The 16,659-nt window shown below is 40.5% G+C and overlaps 1 long non-coding RNA gene across 1 annotated transcript; it reads right to left on the reverse strand.

Moving 5' to 3' along the window:
* Positions 1-11,532: 11,532 nt before the first annotated feature.
* On the reverse strand, positions 11,533-12,622 carry LOC149978081 (uncharacterized). Its single transcript, XR_016486729.1, has 2 exons — positions 12,509-12,622; positions 11,533-11,970 (listed from the first exon to the last, which is right to left on the reverse strand). It is a non-coding gene; the product is annotated as an uncharacterized LOC149978081 (long non-coding RNA).
* Between the last annotated feature and the right edge of the window lie 4,037 nt (positions 12,623-16,659).

The raw sequence follows: 16,659 nt of genomic DNA on the forward strand, positions 1-16,659 counted from the left end.
ATAGTAATGGCAAGACAGCCACAAATATTAGGATTGTATTTTAATGTTCACCACATGGTCTTATATATATATAACCAATAAGGATTTTCATGCAGAAGAGTTGAGTATAACACTTCCGCATCTCTTACACAATATCTTCATAGCCATAGCTCTCTAGAATCAAGGGGCAATCCCAGCAATCTTGGCATTCTCTCAACCAGCCTACCTTGAATGCTTTTGCAACAGTATTGAAAGAGTTCCCACATATGCTGAGCACTTGTTGGATGCTTTTCCTTCACTCTGCAGTCCAACTTTTCCCAAACCATCTCAATTGGGTTGAGGTCGGGTGATTGTGGAGGCCAGGTCATCTGATGCAGCACCCCATTACTCTCCTTCTTGGTCAAATAGCCCTTACACAGCCTGGAGGTGTGTTGGGTCATTGTCCTGTTGAAAAAAAAATTGATAGTCCCACTAAGTGCAAACCAGATGGGATGGCGTATCGCTGCAGAATGCTGTGGTAGCCATGCTGGTTAAGTGTGCCTTGAATGTCTTCACTATTATTCCACAATGTGGAAAATAGTAGAAGTTAAGAAAAACCCTTGAATGAGTAGGTGTGTCCAAACTTTTGACTGGTACTGTATATTTATTTATTATGAACTGTACCCAGACCTCACCCAATGTTATCTAAAGTTCTCCAAGATTAAACAGTGCTGATAATTCCATTTTGGATAGCTATCTTAATTTAACAGCCATGATTTTGTCTATATGTTAAAATAACCAAACTGTTTCATAAAAAAATAATTTGTGAAACCGTGATGTATGACAGGATTGTATGTTGCATGCGATTTCAATTTTGTTTGAGCTGCTTTTTGTGTAAGCACATTTGATTGAGCTCTTACTGCAACACTGAGTAGGCATTTTGCTTGACATAAGCGTTTAAAAGAGCTGTCAGCAAAGGTGATCTGGTTCCCCTCTCACTCAGTCTATTAGCTCCCTGCCTACTCAGCTTCTCTGTTCAGTAAATGTTCTCAAATAATCAGAAAAAAATAGTACGGATGATATTTTGGTAACTCAAAAGACTATTTTAGATGGGAATCAAGATGGCTGTGTGGGACCTTTAAAGAAGAACTGGAAGAGTTCCTCCTTCGTTCCTGAGTAATCAGCTGCCTGTGCCCTGCTTTGTGAAATGTCTGAAGCTTTAGGCAAAGTTGTATGTTGTGCTGCTATATCCACTCTCTTTGTGAGCAGAATCCTGAATGAGACAAACAGTACAAATACCTTTCGGGAAAAAAACACCACCATCTCCTATCTCTGTTACAGTGTGTGCTGTAAGAAGAGAGAGGGTTCCTCCATACAGTACAAAGAATAAAGCTACCTAAAACTCCCCAAAACAGTGAAAGGTTTTGCCCTATTAATCTTCATGTTCGTTCTTCAATACTTCACAGTTCATTTATATGAGCTAAGTTTATTTTTTACTCTTCCCTCTGATTAAGTTAACTGAAGCGAAAGCAACTAGCGCAACAACAGAAGGTGAGAGGAAAAAACAGAGAAAAGCCATTTGCTATTCATTACCCTGAGTTTTGTACTCCAAATAATGTACAACCAGCACCAGTGAGCTTTGCAGTGCGGTAATGCTCTGCTCTTTGTCTCATGTGTGGATAACTAACTAACTACAGCTGCAGTAAGACTACACAGCTCCAGCCCTGGCTCTGTACTCTTTGGATCTATCTCTCTGGCTGCCAGCTGGCCCTTTCATGTTGTCTTATTACAATGTCCCGAGAGAGTATACACAGCCTCTTCTCTCAGTTCTACACCCACTACCACCAACCACAGCCATTCATTCCTAGTCTGCTGGAGACATTGGATTCCTTGGCTACACAAGATCACATTTTGGAACAAAAAGAGCTAGTGGAGCGTTAATGAGGATAGGGGAGATGCTAGCGTCTCAACTGGCCAATTGCCAGGGGAAATGCAGAGCGCCAGATTCAAATAAAATGCTATAAAATTCTAACTTTCATTAAATCACACATGTAAGATACTCAATTAAAGCTACACTCGTTGTGAATCCAGCCAACATGTCAGATTTAAAAAATGCTTTTCGGCGAAAGCATATGAAGCTATTATCTGATAGCCTGCAGCCATCCTCACCAGCAGTAAACATAGGAGCTAGCGTAGCAGGCGCTACACAAAACGCTAAAATAAAATAGAAAATATGCATTACCTTTGACAAGCTTCTTTTGTTGGCACACCAAAATGTCCCATAAACATCACAATTGGTCCTTTTGTACGATTAATTCCGTCCATATATATCAAAAATGTCCATTTATAAAGCGCATTTGATCAATAAAAAAACAGCTTAGAAAAAAACAATGTCACTACAAAATATTTCAAAAGTTGCCTATAAACTTTGCCAAAATATTTCAAACTACTTTTGTAATACAACGTTAGGTATTTTTAAACGTTAATAATCGATCAAATTGTAGACTTGGCAATCTGTATTCAATACATGAACAAAAAGAAAACGTCTTGTGCAACTCACAAAAGTGTCCCCTGTTCCGAGTTGGCCTACTTCCTAATAAGACAAAGGAATAACCTCAGCCATATTCCAAACACTGGCGACATCGTGTGGGTAGGCGGTAGGAACTGAAAGTAGGTTCCTATTAAATTTCCAATGGCAAAGACAATATAGGGAAGATAGATTGGGAAAAAAAGAAATTATGAACAGTTAGTCCTCGGGGTTTTGCCTGCTACATAAGTTATTTTATACTCACAGACATGATTCAAACATTTTTTGAAACTTCAGAGTGTTTTCTATCCAAATCTATGAATAATATGCATATCTTATATGCTTGGCATGAGTAGCAGGAAGTTGAAATTGGGCATGCTATTTATCCAAAAGTGAAAATTCTGCCCCCTAGCTTTAAGAGGTTTTAACAGACAGACAAAGCAGGCAGATGTTAGGGATGAAAGTGTACTGTACTGTACGTGCATGGTTAATAAGAGTAGTGTTTCGATTCTGTTTGAGGATGGGGTTTGATGGTACAGTATAAAGGGGGGAAAGCACATAGATCTGGATATATTGTGTTGTGATGACTTTTGGTATTCCCTCAACCTGCTGATTTACTATAAGCCTCATGGATCAACAGGTGTGTGTTTAACAGTGGTGGTTTGATGAACCATGCTAGCGTTACTAGTAACCTTGTCTGATGCCTGCACAGCAAACTGGCCAGTGTTACATAGTATTGATTTTTCTATTAACCATTTCTAGTGTTTATTCAGGTGTTTTCCACTCATTGGCGAAAAAGAACCCCAGTGTTGGTGTTAATCACTAAACTGTAAACAAGTCCTGTGTGTTTATAACGGTAACTTACTGGCAGCCAGTAACCTGTAAGAAAAAAATATATTGTAAAAAAAGTTATTTTATGGTATCCAATACTGTTACTGTAATTGATTTATGTTACCAATAATGCTACCGTAGTCATTTTACGCTAACAAATACTCTTACTGTAATCTTTGGTACCAACGCTTTACGATAATTCATAGGTAACTGCACTGATGAAAATGTCCTGTAATTTATGGTACACTACCGGCTACTTACACAAATGCTTGGATTGCTTTCGCTGTAAAGCATAATTTCAAAATCTGAGACGACAGGTGGATTAACAAAAGGCTAAACTGTGTTTTGCAATATTGCAGTTGTGATTTCATGAATATGAATATTTTTTAGTAATATTATTTGAATGTGGCACTATGCTGTTCAGCGGTTGCTGACAAAAATGATCCCGCAAACGGGATGGGTAGCGTCAAGAAGTTAAACTAACTATACAAAACAACAAAACGAACGTGAAGCTATATATATATATTAGTTTTGTATATATATACACTGCTCAAAAAAATAAAGGGAACACGTAAACAACACAACTCCAAGTCAATCACACTTCTGTGAAATCAAACTGTCCACTTAGGAAGCAACACTGATTGACAATAAATTTCACATGCTGTTGTGCAAATGGAATAGACAACAGGTGGAAATTATAGGCAATTAGCAAGACAGCCCAATAAAGGAGTGGTTCTGCAGGTGGTGACCACAGACCACTTCTCAGTTCCTATGCTTCCTGGCTGATGTTTTGGTCACTTTTGAATGCTGGCGGTGCTTTCACTCTAGTGGTAGCATGAGACGGAGTCTACAACCCACACAAGTGGCTCAGGTAGTACAGCTCATCCAGGATGGCACATCAATGCGAGCTGTGGCAAGAAGGTTTGCTGTGTCTGTCAGCGTAGTGTCCAGAGCATGGAGGCGCTACCAGGAGACAGACCAGTACATCAGGAGACGTGGAGGAGGCCGTAACAACAACTCAGCAGCAGGACCGCTACCTCCGCCTTTGTGCAAGGAGGAGCAGGAGGAGCACTGCCAGAGCCCTGCAAAATGACCTCCAGCAGGCCACAAATGTGCATGTGTCTGCTCAAACGGTCAGAAACAGACTCCATGAGGGTGGTATGAGGGCCCGACGTCCACAGGTGGGGGTTGTGCTTACAGCCCAACACCGTGCAGGACGTTTGGCATTTGCCAGAGAATACCAAGATTGGCAAATTCGCCACTGGCGACCTGTGCTGCCATTAGGTAGCGAGATGAGATCCTCAGACCCCTTGTGAGACCATATGCTGGTGCGGTTGGCCCTGGGTTCCTCCTAATGCAAGCCAATGCTAGACCTCATGTGGCTGGAGTGTGTCAGCACCTGAATCCAATTTAGCACATCTGGGACATCATGTCTCGCTCCATCCACCAACGCCACGTTGCACCACAGACTGTCCAGGAGTTGGCTGATACTTTAGTCCAGGTCTGGGAGGAGATCCCTCAGAAGACCATCCGCCACCTCATCAGGAGCATGCCCAGGCGTTGTAGGGAGGTCATACAGGCACATGGAGGCCACACACACTATTGAGCCTCATTTTGACTTGTTTTAAGGACATTACATCAAAGTTGGATCAGCCTGTAGTGTGGTTTTACACTGTAATTTTGAGTGTGACTCCAAATCCAGACCTCCATGGGTTGATAAATTTGATGTCTATTGATAATTTTTGTGTGATTTTGTTGTCAGCACATTCAACTATGTAAAGAAAAAAGTATTTAATATGAATATTTCATTCATTCAGATCTAAGATGTGTTATTTTAGTGTTCCCTTTATATTTTTGAGTAGTGTATATATAACGACTGCTGACATGCAACTAACCATAGACAATAACCTACAGATAAACAAAGGAACATGGCTACCAAAATATGTTTCCCAATCTGAGACAACGATAAACAGCTCCCTCTGATTGAGAACCAATTGAATTGGCAACCATAGACATATAATCCCCTAGACAAGGAAAAAGCCTCTAGACATATAAACCCCCCTAGACAATGCACAAACTAAACACACCACCCTTGTCACACCCTGACCTAACCAAATAATAAAGATAAATAAGGTCAGGGCGTGACAAAATTGGTGAAGTGAAATGAAAAAAATAACTTGTTTCAAAAAATTCAAAAAATAAAAACATGAAAGTGGTGCGTGCGTATGTATTCACCCCCTTTGCTGTGAAGAACCTAAATCAAATCAAAGTTTATTTGTCACATGCGCCAAATACAACAGGTTGTAGACCTTACAGTGAAATGCTTACTTACAGGCTCTAACCAATAGTTAAAGTAAAGAAATAAAACAACAGTAAAAAGACAGTGAAAAACAGTAATGAGGCTATATAACAGTAACGAGGCTATAAAAGTAGTGAGGCTACGTACAGACACTAGTTGGTCAGGCTGATTTAGGTAGTATGTACATGTACATATGATTAAGGTGACTATGCATACATGATGAACAGAGAGTAGCAGTGGCGTAAAAGAGGGGTTGGCGGGTGGTGGGTAATGGGACACAATGCAGAAAGCCCGGTTAGCCAATGTGCGGGAGCACTGGTTGGTACGAACAATTGAGGTAGTATGTACATGAATGTATTAGGGAACCTGTTAGGGATAGGGGGCAGCATTTTCACTTTGGATGAATTGCATGCCCATAGTGAACTGCATCCTACTCTGTCCTAGATGCTAATATATGCATATTATTATTACTATTGGATAGAAAACACGCTGAAGTTTCTAAAACTGTTTGAATTATGTCTGTGTGTATAACAGGAATTGGAAATTCTGGGGCTAGTCGAATTTCAATTCATCGCCTATTCACATCCAAACAAGATATGGATATGTTTGCACTTCCTACTCCTTCCACTAGATGTCAACAGTCAGTAGAACGTGGAATGAAGCCTCTAGTGTGATGTATGACCGGATGGGAGGGGATTGAGTCAGTGGTCTGTCAGAATGCCAGTTCCTGGTTGCGCACATTACTGTTGATATCGCCTGCGTTCCATGACTCTGTAGACAAAAATGAATGCTTCGGTTGGAAGGTTATTGGATATATATGAAAATAACATCCTAAAGATTGATTCTCTACTCAGTTTGACCAGTTTATTCGACCTGGAATATAACTTTTTGAAGTTTTCGTCTGCATTTTTCAGAAAACAAGCCTAAAGAAACAATGTCTAAAGACTGTTGACATCTAATGGAAGCTATAGGAACTGCAATCTGGGTCCTAACCCATTAGATACTCTATAGGCATTCAATTGAAATTGCCCACATCAAACGAAATCCCACTTCCTGGATAGATTTTCCTCAGGTTTTCGCCTGCCATATCAGTTCTGTTATACTCACAGACATTATTTTAACAGTTTTGGAAACTTAAGAGGGTTCTCTACCCAAGCTTTTGGACCTGAGTAACAGGCAGTTTACTTTGGGCACAGTTCTCATCCAGACGTCGAAATACTGCCCCCAAGCCATAAGAAGTTAAGGGAAACATTTAAATGTCTTGGAATGGCCTCGTCAAATCCCAGACCTCAATCCAATTGAGAATCTGCCGTACGACTTAATCTTAAGGTATAGGGGGCAGCATTTTCACTTTTGGATAAATAGCGTGCCCAATTTCAACTTCCTGCTACTCATGCCAAGAATATAAGATATGCATATTATTAGTAGATTTGGATAGAAAACACTCTAAAGTTTCCAAATTGGGAAACGATATTTCTTAGGCACTCTTTTTCAGTACCTACTGCTTCCACTGGATGTCACCAGTCTTTGGAATTTGGTTGAGGTTATTCCTTTGTGCAATAAAGAAGTACGGCCATCTAGGAACTGGGTAACACTGTTGAGAATTGAGCAAGACTTTAAAAGTAGCGTTGGTTTGTTGTCTCCCTGTATTGAACACAGACCCGTCTTCAAATACCTAAAGTTGTATTACAAAAGTAGTTTAAATGTTTTGGCAAAGTTTACAGGCAACTTTTGAGATATTTTGTAGTGATGTTGAGCAAATTGGAAGCTGTTTTTTTTTCTGGATCAAACGCACCAAATAAATTGACATTTTGGATATACAGTGCCTTGCGAAAGTATTCGGCCCATTTGAACTTTGCGACCTTTTGCCACATTTCAGGCTTCAAACATAAAGATATAAAACTGTATTTTTTTGTGAAGAATCAACAACAAGTGGGACACAATCATGAAGTGGAACGACATTTATTGGATATTTCAAGCTTTTTTAACAAATCAAAAACTGAAAAATTGGGCGTGCAAAATGATTCAGCCCCCTTAAGTTAATACTTTGTAGCGCCACCTTTTGCTGCGATTACAGCTGTAAGTCGCTTGGGGTATGTCTCTATCAGTTTTGCACACCGAGAGACTGACATTTTTTCCCATTCCTCCTTGCAAAACAGCTCGAGCTCAGTGAGGTTGGATGGAGAGCATTTGTGAACAGCAGTTTTCAGTTCTTTCCACAGATTCTCGATTGGATTCAGGTCTGGACTTTGACTTGGCCATTCTAACACCTGGATATGTTTATTTTTCAACCATTCCATTGTAGATTTTGCTTTATGTTTTGGATCATTGTCTTGTTGGAAGACAAATCTCCGTCCCAGTCTCAGGTCTTTTGCAGACTCCATCAGGTTTTCTTCCAGAATGGTCCTGTATTTGGCTCCATCCATCTTCCCATCAATTTTAACCATCTTCTCTGTCCCTGCTGAAGAAAAGCAGGCCCAAACCATGATGCTGCCACCACCATGTTTGACAGTGGGGATGGTGTGTTCAGGGTGATGAGCTGTGTTGCTTTTACGTCAAACATAACGTTTTGCATTGTTGCCAAAAAGTTCAATTTTGGTTTCATCTGACCAGAGCACCTTCTTCCACATGTTTGGTGTGTCTCCCAGGTGGCTTGTGGCAAACTTTACATGACACTTTTTATGGATATCTTTAAGAAATGGCTTTCTTCTTGCCACTCTTCCATAATGGCCAGATTTGTGCAATATATATCTCCCACCTCAGCTGTAGATCTCTGTAGTTCATCCAGAGTGATCATGGGCCCCTTGGCTGCATCTCTGATCAGTCTTCTCCTTGTATGAGCTGAAAGTTTAGAGGGACGGCCAGGTCTTGGTAGATTTGCAGTGGTCTGATACTCCTTCCATTTCAATATTATCGCTTGCACAGTGCTCCTTGGGATGTTTAAAGCTTGGGAAATCTTTTTGTATCCAAATCCGGCTTTAAACTTCTTCACAACAGTATCTCGGACCTGCCTGGTGTGTTCCTTGTTCTTCATGATGCTCTCTGCGCTTTTGACGGACCTCTGAGACTATCACAGTGCAGGTGCATTTATACGGAGACTTGATTACACACAGGTGGATTTTATTTATCATCATTAGTCATTAGGTCAACATTGGATCATTCAGAGATCCTCACTGAACTTCTGGAGAGAGTTTGCTGCACTGAAAGTAAAGGGGCTGAATAATTTTTCAGTTTTTGATTTGTTAAAAAAGTTTGAAATATCAAATAAATGTCGTTTCACTTCATGATTGTGTCCCACTTGTTGTTGATTCTTTACAAAAAAATACAGTTTTATATCTTTATGTTTGAAGCCTGAAATATGGCAAAAGGTCGCAAAGTTCAAGGGGGCCGAATACTTTCGCAAGGCACTGTATATGGACGGAATTAATCTAACAAAAGGACTAATGGTGATGTTTATGGGACATATTGGAGTGCCAACAAAAGAAGCTCGTCCAAGGTATTGCATGTTTTATATTTTATTTCTGCGTTTTGTGTAGTGCCTGCAGGGTTGAAATATGCTACTCTCTTTGTTTACTGTTGAGCAATCATCAGATAATAGCTTCTTATGCTTTTTGCCGAAAAGCCTTTCTAAAATCTGACATGTTGGCTGGATTCACAACGAGTGTAGCTTTAATTTAGTATCTTACATGTGTGATTTAATGAGTGTGATTTAATGAAAGTTAGATATTAATATCATTTTATAAAATGCCGCGCTTCATTTTCCCTGGCTTTTGGCCAAGTGGGACGCAAGTGTCCCTTATCCTAGAGAGGTTAAAGATTGCTGAACACCAGCGGAACCCATCCAACTTGAAGGAGCTGGAGCAGTTTTGTCTTGAAGAATGGGCATAAATCCCAGTGTCTAGATCTCCCAAGCTTATAGAAAATACCCAAAGAGACTTGCAGCTGTAATTCCTGCAAAATGTGTCTCTACAAAGTATTGACTTTGGGGGTGTGAATGGTTTTGCATGCTCAAGTTCTGTTTTTTTTGTCATATTTCTTGTTTGTTTCACCCCCCAAAATATTTAGCATCTTCAAAGTGGTAGGTATGTTGTGTAAATCAAATGATACAAACCCCCCCAAAAAATCTATTTTAATTCCAGGTTGTGATGCAAGAAAATAGAAAAAATGCCAGTCGGGTGAATACTTTGGCAAGCCACTGTAGAAATGTTTATCCCACATTGACCCCATTATTTATAGAAAGACCCATATAGAACAAAATACTTGTTAATTGTATTAACTGCATTTATACTGCAAACCAGTTGCCAGCAAGTTATTGCAATTTGACATGCTAGTGATACAGTACTGTACATGTATGTACTGTGAGCATCAAGCTCTACTGGACTTGTACCTCTTGGTTGCCAGCAGCCTGACATTTCCTGCTACGCTACCATATCTGTGAACATAAAAAAGATTGGCCACAGATTTATTGGCAAGAATAGATTTCTACACTTTGCTAAACGTCATTAACGTAGAGTGTATTCAGAAAGTATTCAGACCCCTTGACTTTTCCCACATTTTTTTAGGTTACAGCCAGCCTTATTCAAAAATGGATTAAATAGTTTGTTTCCCTCATCAATCTACAAACAATACCCCATAATGACAAAGCAAAAAACTTGAAACATCACATTTAAGTAAGTATTCAGACCCTTTACTTTGTTGAAGCACCTTTGGCAGTGATTACAGTCTCGAGCCTTCTTGGGTATGACGCTACAAGCTTGCACAACTATATTTGGGGAGTTTCTCCCATTCTTCTCTGCAGATCCTCTCAAGCTATGTCAGTTTGGATGGGGAGCATCGCGGCACAGCTATTATTTTCAGACCTATCCAGAGATGTTCAATCGGGGTTCAAGTCCGGGCTCTGGCTGGGCCACTCACGGCCATTAGAGTGTCTAGTCCTCAATTGGCAGTGTCATTAAATTGTACCCGCAAAACACAAGTCTCAACGTCAACAATCACTGCAGTATTTTTACTGTATTTTTACTATACAATATAATTTGAATGCATTCTCTTTTCTATTCATTAAACAGTACCCGCAAAACACCAGTCTCAACATCAACAGTGAAGAGGCGACTCCGGGATGCTGGCCTTCTAGGCAGAGTTGCAAAGAAAAAGCCATGTCTCAGTCTGGCCAATAAAAATAAAAGATTAAGATGGGCAAAAGAACACAGACATTGGACAGAGGAACTCTTCCTAGAAGGCCAGCATCCCGGAGTCGCCTCTTCACTGTTGATGTTGAGACTGGTGTTTTGAGGGTACTATTTAATGCATAGAAAAGAGAATACATTCAAATTATATTATATAGTAAAAATACAGTAAAAATACTGCAGTGATTGTTTGAAAACCAAACCCCATTTTAGAAATAAGAAAATATTTTTGTAGAATTGAGGTCCATAGCCAACAGACTGCCTAAGAGATCAGTGGACAGGAAGAATAGTGGGACATAGTTGGACAACAGTGTGTGTAGGAGATGATTCAGTCTGGATCCAAGATCCTTAAAAAATATTTTAGTAATGGATCAATTGGGCATTTTTAATAAGCAAGGAAAACGTTCCTAACCAAATACTATTTGTTTTGTGTCTTTGTTTTTGTTTCCTGTGTGTGTGTATTGATGAGAGAACCGTGACAGATTAGGTGGAAATAGGAGGGCAACTAAGTAAACAAATGCAATAATTATATGTAAAATGTATTACTTGGGGCTCGGCCCAATTCCAGTGTGAGTTATCTGACCCAAATGTATTACTTGAGGCTCGGGCCGATTGTGGCCACTCTCTGGCAGATGATTACACGGGCTGCTTTATAAAATGAACATTTCATATTTTCTCATTGTTTCTGTGATCAAAAAATATAATTAACATTTAAATGAAATTCTTTAAAAGACCTGTTTAATAAGATTTATTTTGATACGTTGCGCAAGGCAATTGATAAGCACTAAAACCTTTGGTTGGGGCCTCCCGATGGGCGCAGCGGTCTAAGACACTGCATTGCAGTGCAAACTGCATTGCTACAGATGCTGGTTCGAGACTCGTGCCGTCCACAACCGGGAGACCCATGAGGCGATGCACAAATGCGTCGTCCGGATTAGGGGAGTGTTTGGCCGGCATGTCCTTGTCCCGTCGCGCACTAGTGACTCCTGTGGCAGGCCCGGCGTGTGCATGCTGACACCGTTACCAGGTGTACGGTGTTTCCTCCGACACATTGGTGAGGCTGGGTTCCGGGTTAAGCGTGCATTGTGTCAAGAAGCAGGCGGGTTGCCTGGGTTGTGTCTCGACCTTCGCCTCTCCCGAGGCCGTACGGGAGTTGCAGCGATGGAACAAGACTATTGGATATGATGAAAAGGGGGTAATAAATAAATTAAATAATTCTGCCCTTGAATTGCGTTCCCATGCAAAACTAGACAGATAGCTAACAACTAAGTCTTCAATAAAGATCCCAAGGCATGACTTTTCTTGAATGAATATATATATATATATATATATATATATATATATATATATATATATAATATTAACTGCAAAATACAGAAAAGATTGTACTTTAGTATTCAATTCACATCGACATACTATAGCTGTACATTATACAGTTGAAGTTGAAGTTGCATAAATACATTACTCTAATGATGTGCAACCACCTCTGTACAATAACAGAGCATATAACACTAGAAACAGTAACACACTTCAGTATTGTATGTTTTACAACTTGTTTACATGACGCATGAGCAAAGTAATACAGCTGACGGCATACATGAAAGGCAAGGCAATTTGTGTGAGTAAACGCAACCAACTAACATTGATAAGTAAGCAATTTTATCAATAACAAGATTATCATCACTGGCAATATGCTTGAATCTTACTTACAAACAAATATTTTCCGAGGCTGAAGCGTGACAAGAAATACATGCACTGAAAGACCTGCACCGTAGCGTTGTTTTTAGCTGCTTCTATGCGTGCAGAACGAATTCTCTACTTCCTGTTTCCGCACAGTCTTTCGAAGTACCAGAACGCTCTACTAGGGGGCGATAAACACCATGGAACACAATGAAAATCCATCTTAACCACTGTAATAAAATAATCTGTTACCTTCTAACAGGATGGCAGCACAACAATTATTGAAAAAAAATGTGGATGGGTATAATTTGTATGCATAAAATGACGCCTTTCGACCTTCCTAAATTGTATAAGATCTACAATTGCTGTAGATTGTAGTTTTTACTAAACTATAACTAAGCTACTGACAGGAGTTGTGACTGAAAACAATTTTCTGTGCGTCTCTAGTTGCAGCAGTGTTGTAAACGCTAACCTTTGCTTTCACAGCACTACTGGTGAAGACTTTAGATTTCTAAATGTTTCAAGTTTATGCTTTGATCCTTGTGTAGAGAAGGTCTGTGTACAACATTTGAAAAGGTGTCCTTGATGTAATTGATTCCTGATTTTCAAGTGAGGTGACACGTGTAGTAAGAATACCTGAACTCTCGGGAATTTAAATGTAGTAGTGAGAAATGAGTTGATTGATCTTTGGAGTTGAATTTTAACTGAACTGAAGAGTTGACTGCTGTTAAGAAATGTAGATACAGTTAAAGAACTAAACAAATAAGGAGGGGTAACCCATTAATTAATGTGTGGATGCACTCAATAACAGAATGATTGTGAATGAATGATTGCATAATTATGAACTGTTTAACACTGATGGCCACAAGATGGTGATGATGGACAAGATAAAGTGTACTCCTGAGGGTTGCAGGCACTTGACAAAAAGAAACAGTTGCTAACCTCTTCTCATTGTTTAGGTTTGCCGGACCATTCTAAACCATTTCATCTAATTAATTTATTAAAACATTTATACAAAAAATGGTTTCCTGTCATCTGTCTTTATGTAGGATCATAGTGGGAAGCAGCAGTCCGATGCAAAGTACTCTAAGAGACTTGACAGTATGGTGCTAGGGTTGGTGAGAGGCAGTGTCAGCCTGTGCTGACATCGTGTCAATGTGCCCTTTAACCTTTAAAGTTCCTCATACTGTTCATGCTCTCATTTCACAGGCACGTACTGCTCACCTCATCCCAGCAAGGCTGCTCTATTACTAGAATGTGTTGTTAACAATGTCTCATGTCACACTGAAGTGCTGTACTGTCCTTAACCCTGCCACTTTTTACCATCTGACGATGACGGTGAGCCCCATGATTGTGCTGTCCTGGTTGAACCAGGTCTGTAAGCTATGCACTGATTTATCTGACATGCCTTTAATGAATGCTGATTTGGAACTAGTAACCCTCGCACCATACGCTCAAAAATCACGTCAAGGTGAACCATTAGTGGCTTATGCAGTAACTACAGCTGCCACTACATTAGAAAGTGTTAAACTACCACCCAATCTGTCAGTTCAGGCTGAAAAATGGTTTGCTTTTACTAGAGCATTTATTTTGGCTAAGAATTAAACTGTTACAATGTATACTGAAAGCAGGTATGCATTTGGTGTTGTGCATGACTTTGGTACACTCTGGAAGCAAGGTGAGTTCCTCATCTGGTGAGACAATTTCACATTCTAAATTGGTTGAAAACTTGAGCGCTATTTTGTTGCACTTCCTGTCTCTGTTCAAACATGTTTTCCCTACAGGATATTTCTGATCTGCAAGCAGGTACAAGACCTGGTGGAAGTGAGAATGGCGAAAGAAGAGTTCTTGGAACATGGCCAAGACCATGTGCCACAGGGGGGAATTGTAAAAATTGTACATGATTTTTGGGTTGCGGAGCAATTTTGTGCTAAGTGTGTCATTTTTATGACTAGCAATGTAGGCAGAGTATGACTGAGACCGGATTGCTGTAGGTAACATTAAAGCCTCTGGCTCTGATGTACGTGCATGGACGCGCGCATCGTACCACTGGTTTAGCATCTCATGAAATACTCACATGAAGACCCATGAGAATGCTAAACACCCCATTCCAACAGAACAGGTTGACACTGATGGGTTGCAAGGCTCAAATGGTAGCTACTGTGCTGCACTTAACAATGTTCTGAAGTCTATTTTCCAAAGGGAGGACAGCTCCACAAATTGCAGCCAGGAGTTTGGGTGGTCATTAAGGACCTCTGCATAAAGAATTGGCACCAACAGCACTGGACTGGTCCATTCCAGGTGCACCTGACGGTTGCAGAGAGGTCGACGTTGGTTCACACCAGCCACTGCAGGAAGGTGCCCCACAACCCAGACGAAGATGCACCAGCCGATGAATCATTTGTGACCCCAGTGGCCATGGGAGGACAAGGACCTGACTCAAGTCATCATGTTTGTTGCTTCGTGGTCAGTCTTTTCATTGCAGCTGTTGAATGGGCCCTGGGAGAAGTGGCCACAATGCAACTGAAGAGTACCAGCATAGTCCCACGACGGGACTTTAAGTAACAGCCGCTCTAGCTCGATCCAACCACAGGCTCAGGACGGGAGTCCAGCAAACAATAGCCACCCCATTGTTTAAGACGACGGAGATCGAGGAATCAACGTGATGATTGTCCTCTTTGCACGGATTAAGAGTTTACTTCTGTATAACTTAATTATTGTTTAAGTGATTCCCTTCAGAATGTTTTGCACCATGTGAAGTTGAAGTTAACTGGAAAGTAATAATTAAAATGCTAAATTGTTTGGACCGATTATGTGTTCATAACTAGGAACAAATTCAAGACCAAATGTAATATTAACTGTTGCCATGACCAGGGCCAGAATGCAGTTTGTGAAGGATTAGCTGAGCTACCCTTTACTGCTGAAGACAGTGATGTTTGACCTGTTGCATACTTAGAAATGTGCCTGTTGTAGACAGAGGTTTGCTCTCACAAGGTCAACTCAGTGGGAGTGGAATATTGGCTGAACGCCCAGACTCTGTGATTGCCAGGTGTTCTCTCCTAAGCATCCGCACTCTGGGAGCAAACACTTTGCTGAGAAAGGATCCACTGGCTATCTATTATACCTAATCATCATAACTGCATATGGTATGTGTATAAGGTTAAAGGTTTTAACCCTTGTGTGCTGGTCATGTTTTTGTTATTCAGCCAATGTTTGCTGGTCTGATGGACCCACAACATTTTTTATTTTTTTAAATGCAGTCGTAACAATTTACGTAAAAACACAATACTAAGATGCTGACTTATATCAATTACAAGCAATCGGCAGCATACATGGTTAACATTTGTCAATTACCTCTGCTAGATCACGTTTATTAATAAAAGCGCTATTGGTATTTTTTTGGAAAACGTAATCAAGACATGGGTGCAATGAATAATGTTTATCTTGAGCAAATATCAATGAAACAAGGTTTTCTTCACTATTGATGTTTATTGCTTTGTACTCAACAAATTGGAAGGACAAATTGTACATACAGTGTTTTATGGAAATGATAAATGAGCCACATTGGACACAAATGAAGGCCGGTCTACACACCACATGATGGACAGAGTTTTACTGTGTGTGTGTTGCAAATGTATTTCTTGCCCTTGATGCATGTGCACTGTCTTCCTGTCCTTCTTGGGTCCACACACATTGTAGTGCTTCTTCTTGTTGCTACCTGTTACAATCTAGAATGATGAAAACACTTAGTTCAGGAATTGAACTAGAAATCTCATTCACTCACTCACATATACAGTTACAGCAGGCCAAGGTAGGAGGGTCAGACACACACACACACACATGCAACAACATCACTCATACTTACATCCGGTATTGAAGTTGTTAGTTCGGTGGTTCGGGTGGATGGGTCACCAGCATCCTTTCCCTGAATCCTCCTCACGATCCTTGGGAAATGTTGCCTCCTCTGGATTTGAGGTCTTACCAATACCTTGCCCAGCTCCTTGAGAAAGAGCCGTCTCCTCTGGAGCTTCCCTCTGTTCCAATCTGGTTCAACTCCGTCCAGATGACAAATGCGCTCTACGCCGAGATGTCCAAGATGTTGAAGAATATCACAAGTGGCTAGCGTAGGGTTCTTCTTTTGCAGCTGTAGCCAGTCACCAGCTTGTCTAAATTGTCCACCC

The sequence above is a fragment of the Oncorhynchus mykiss genome, chromosome 15 (genome assembly GCF_057628025.1).
Source record: "Oncorhynchus mykiss isolate SJ-2025 chromosome 15, ASM5762802v1, whole genome shotgun sequence".
In the NCBI taxonomy this organism is placed as follows: domain Eukaryota; kingdom Metazoa; phylum Chordata; class Actinopteri; order Salmoniformes; family Salmonidae; genus Oncorhynchus; species Oncorhynchus mykiss.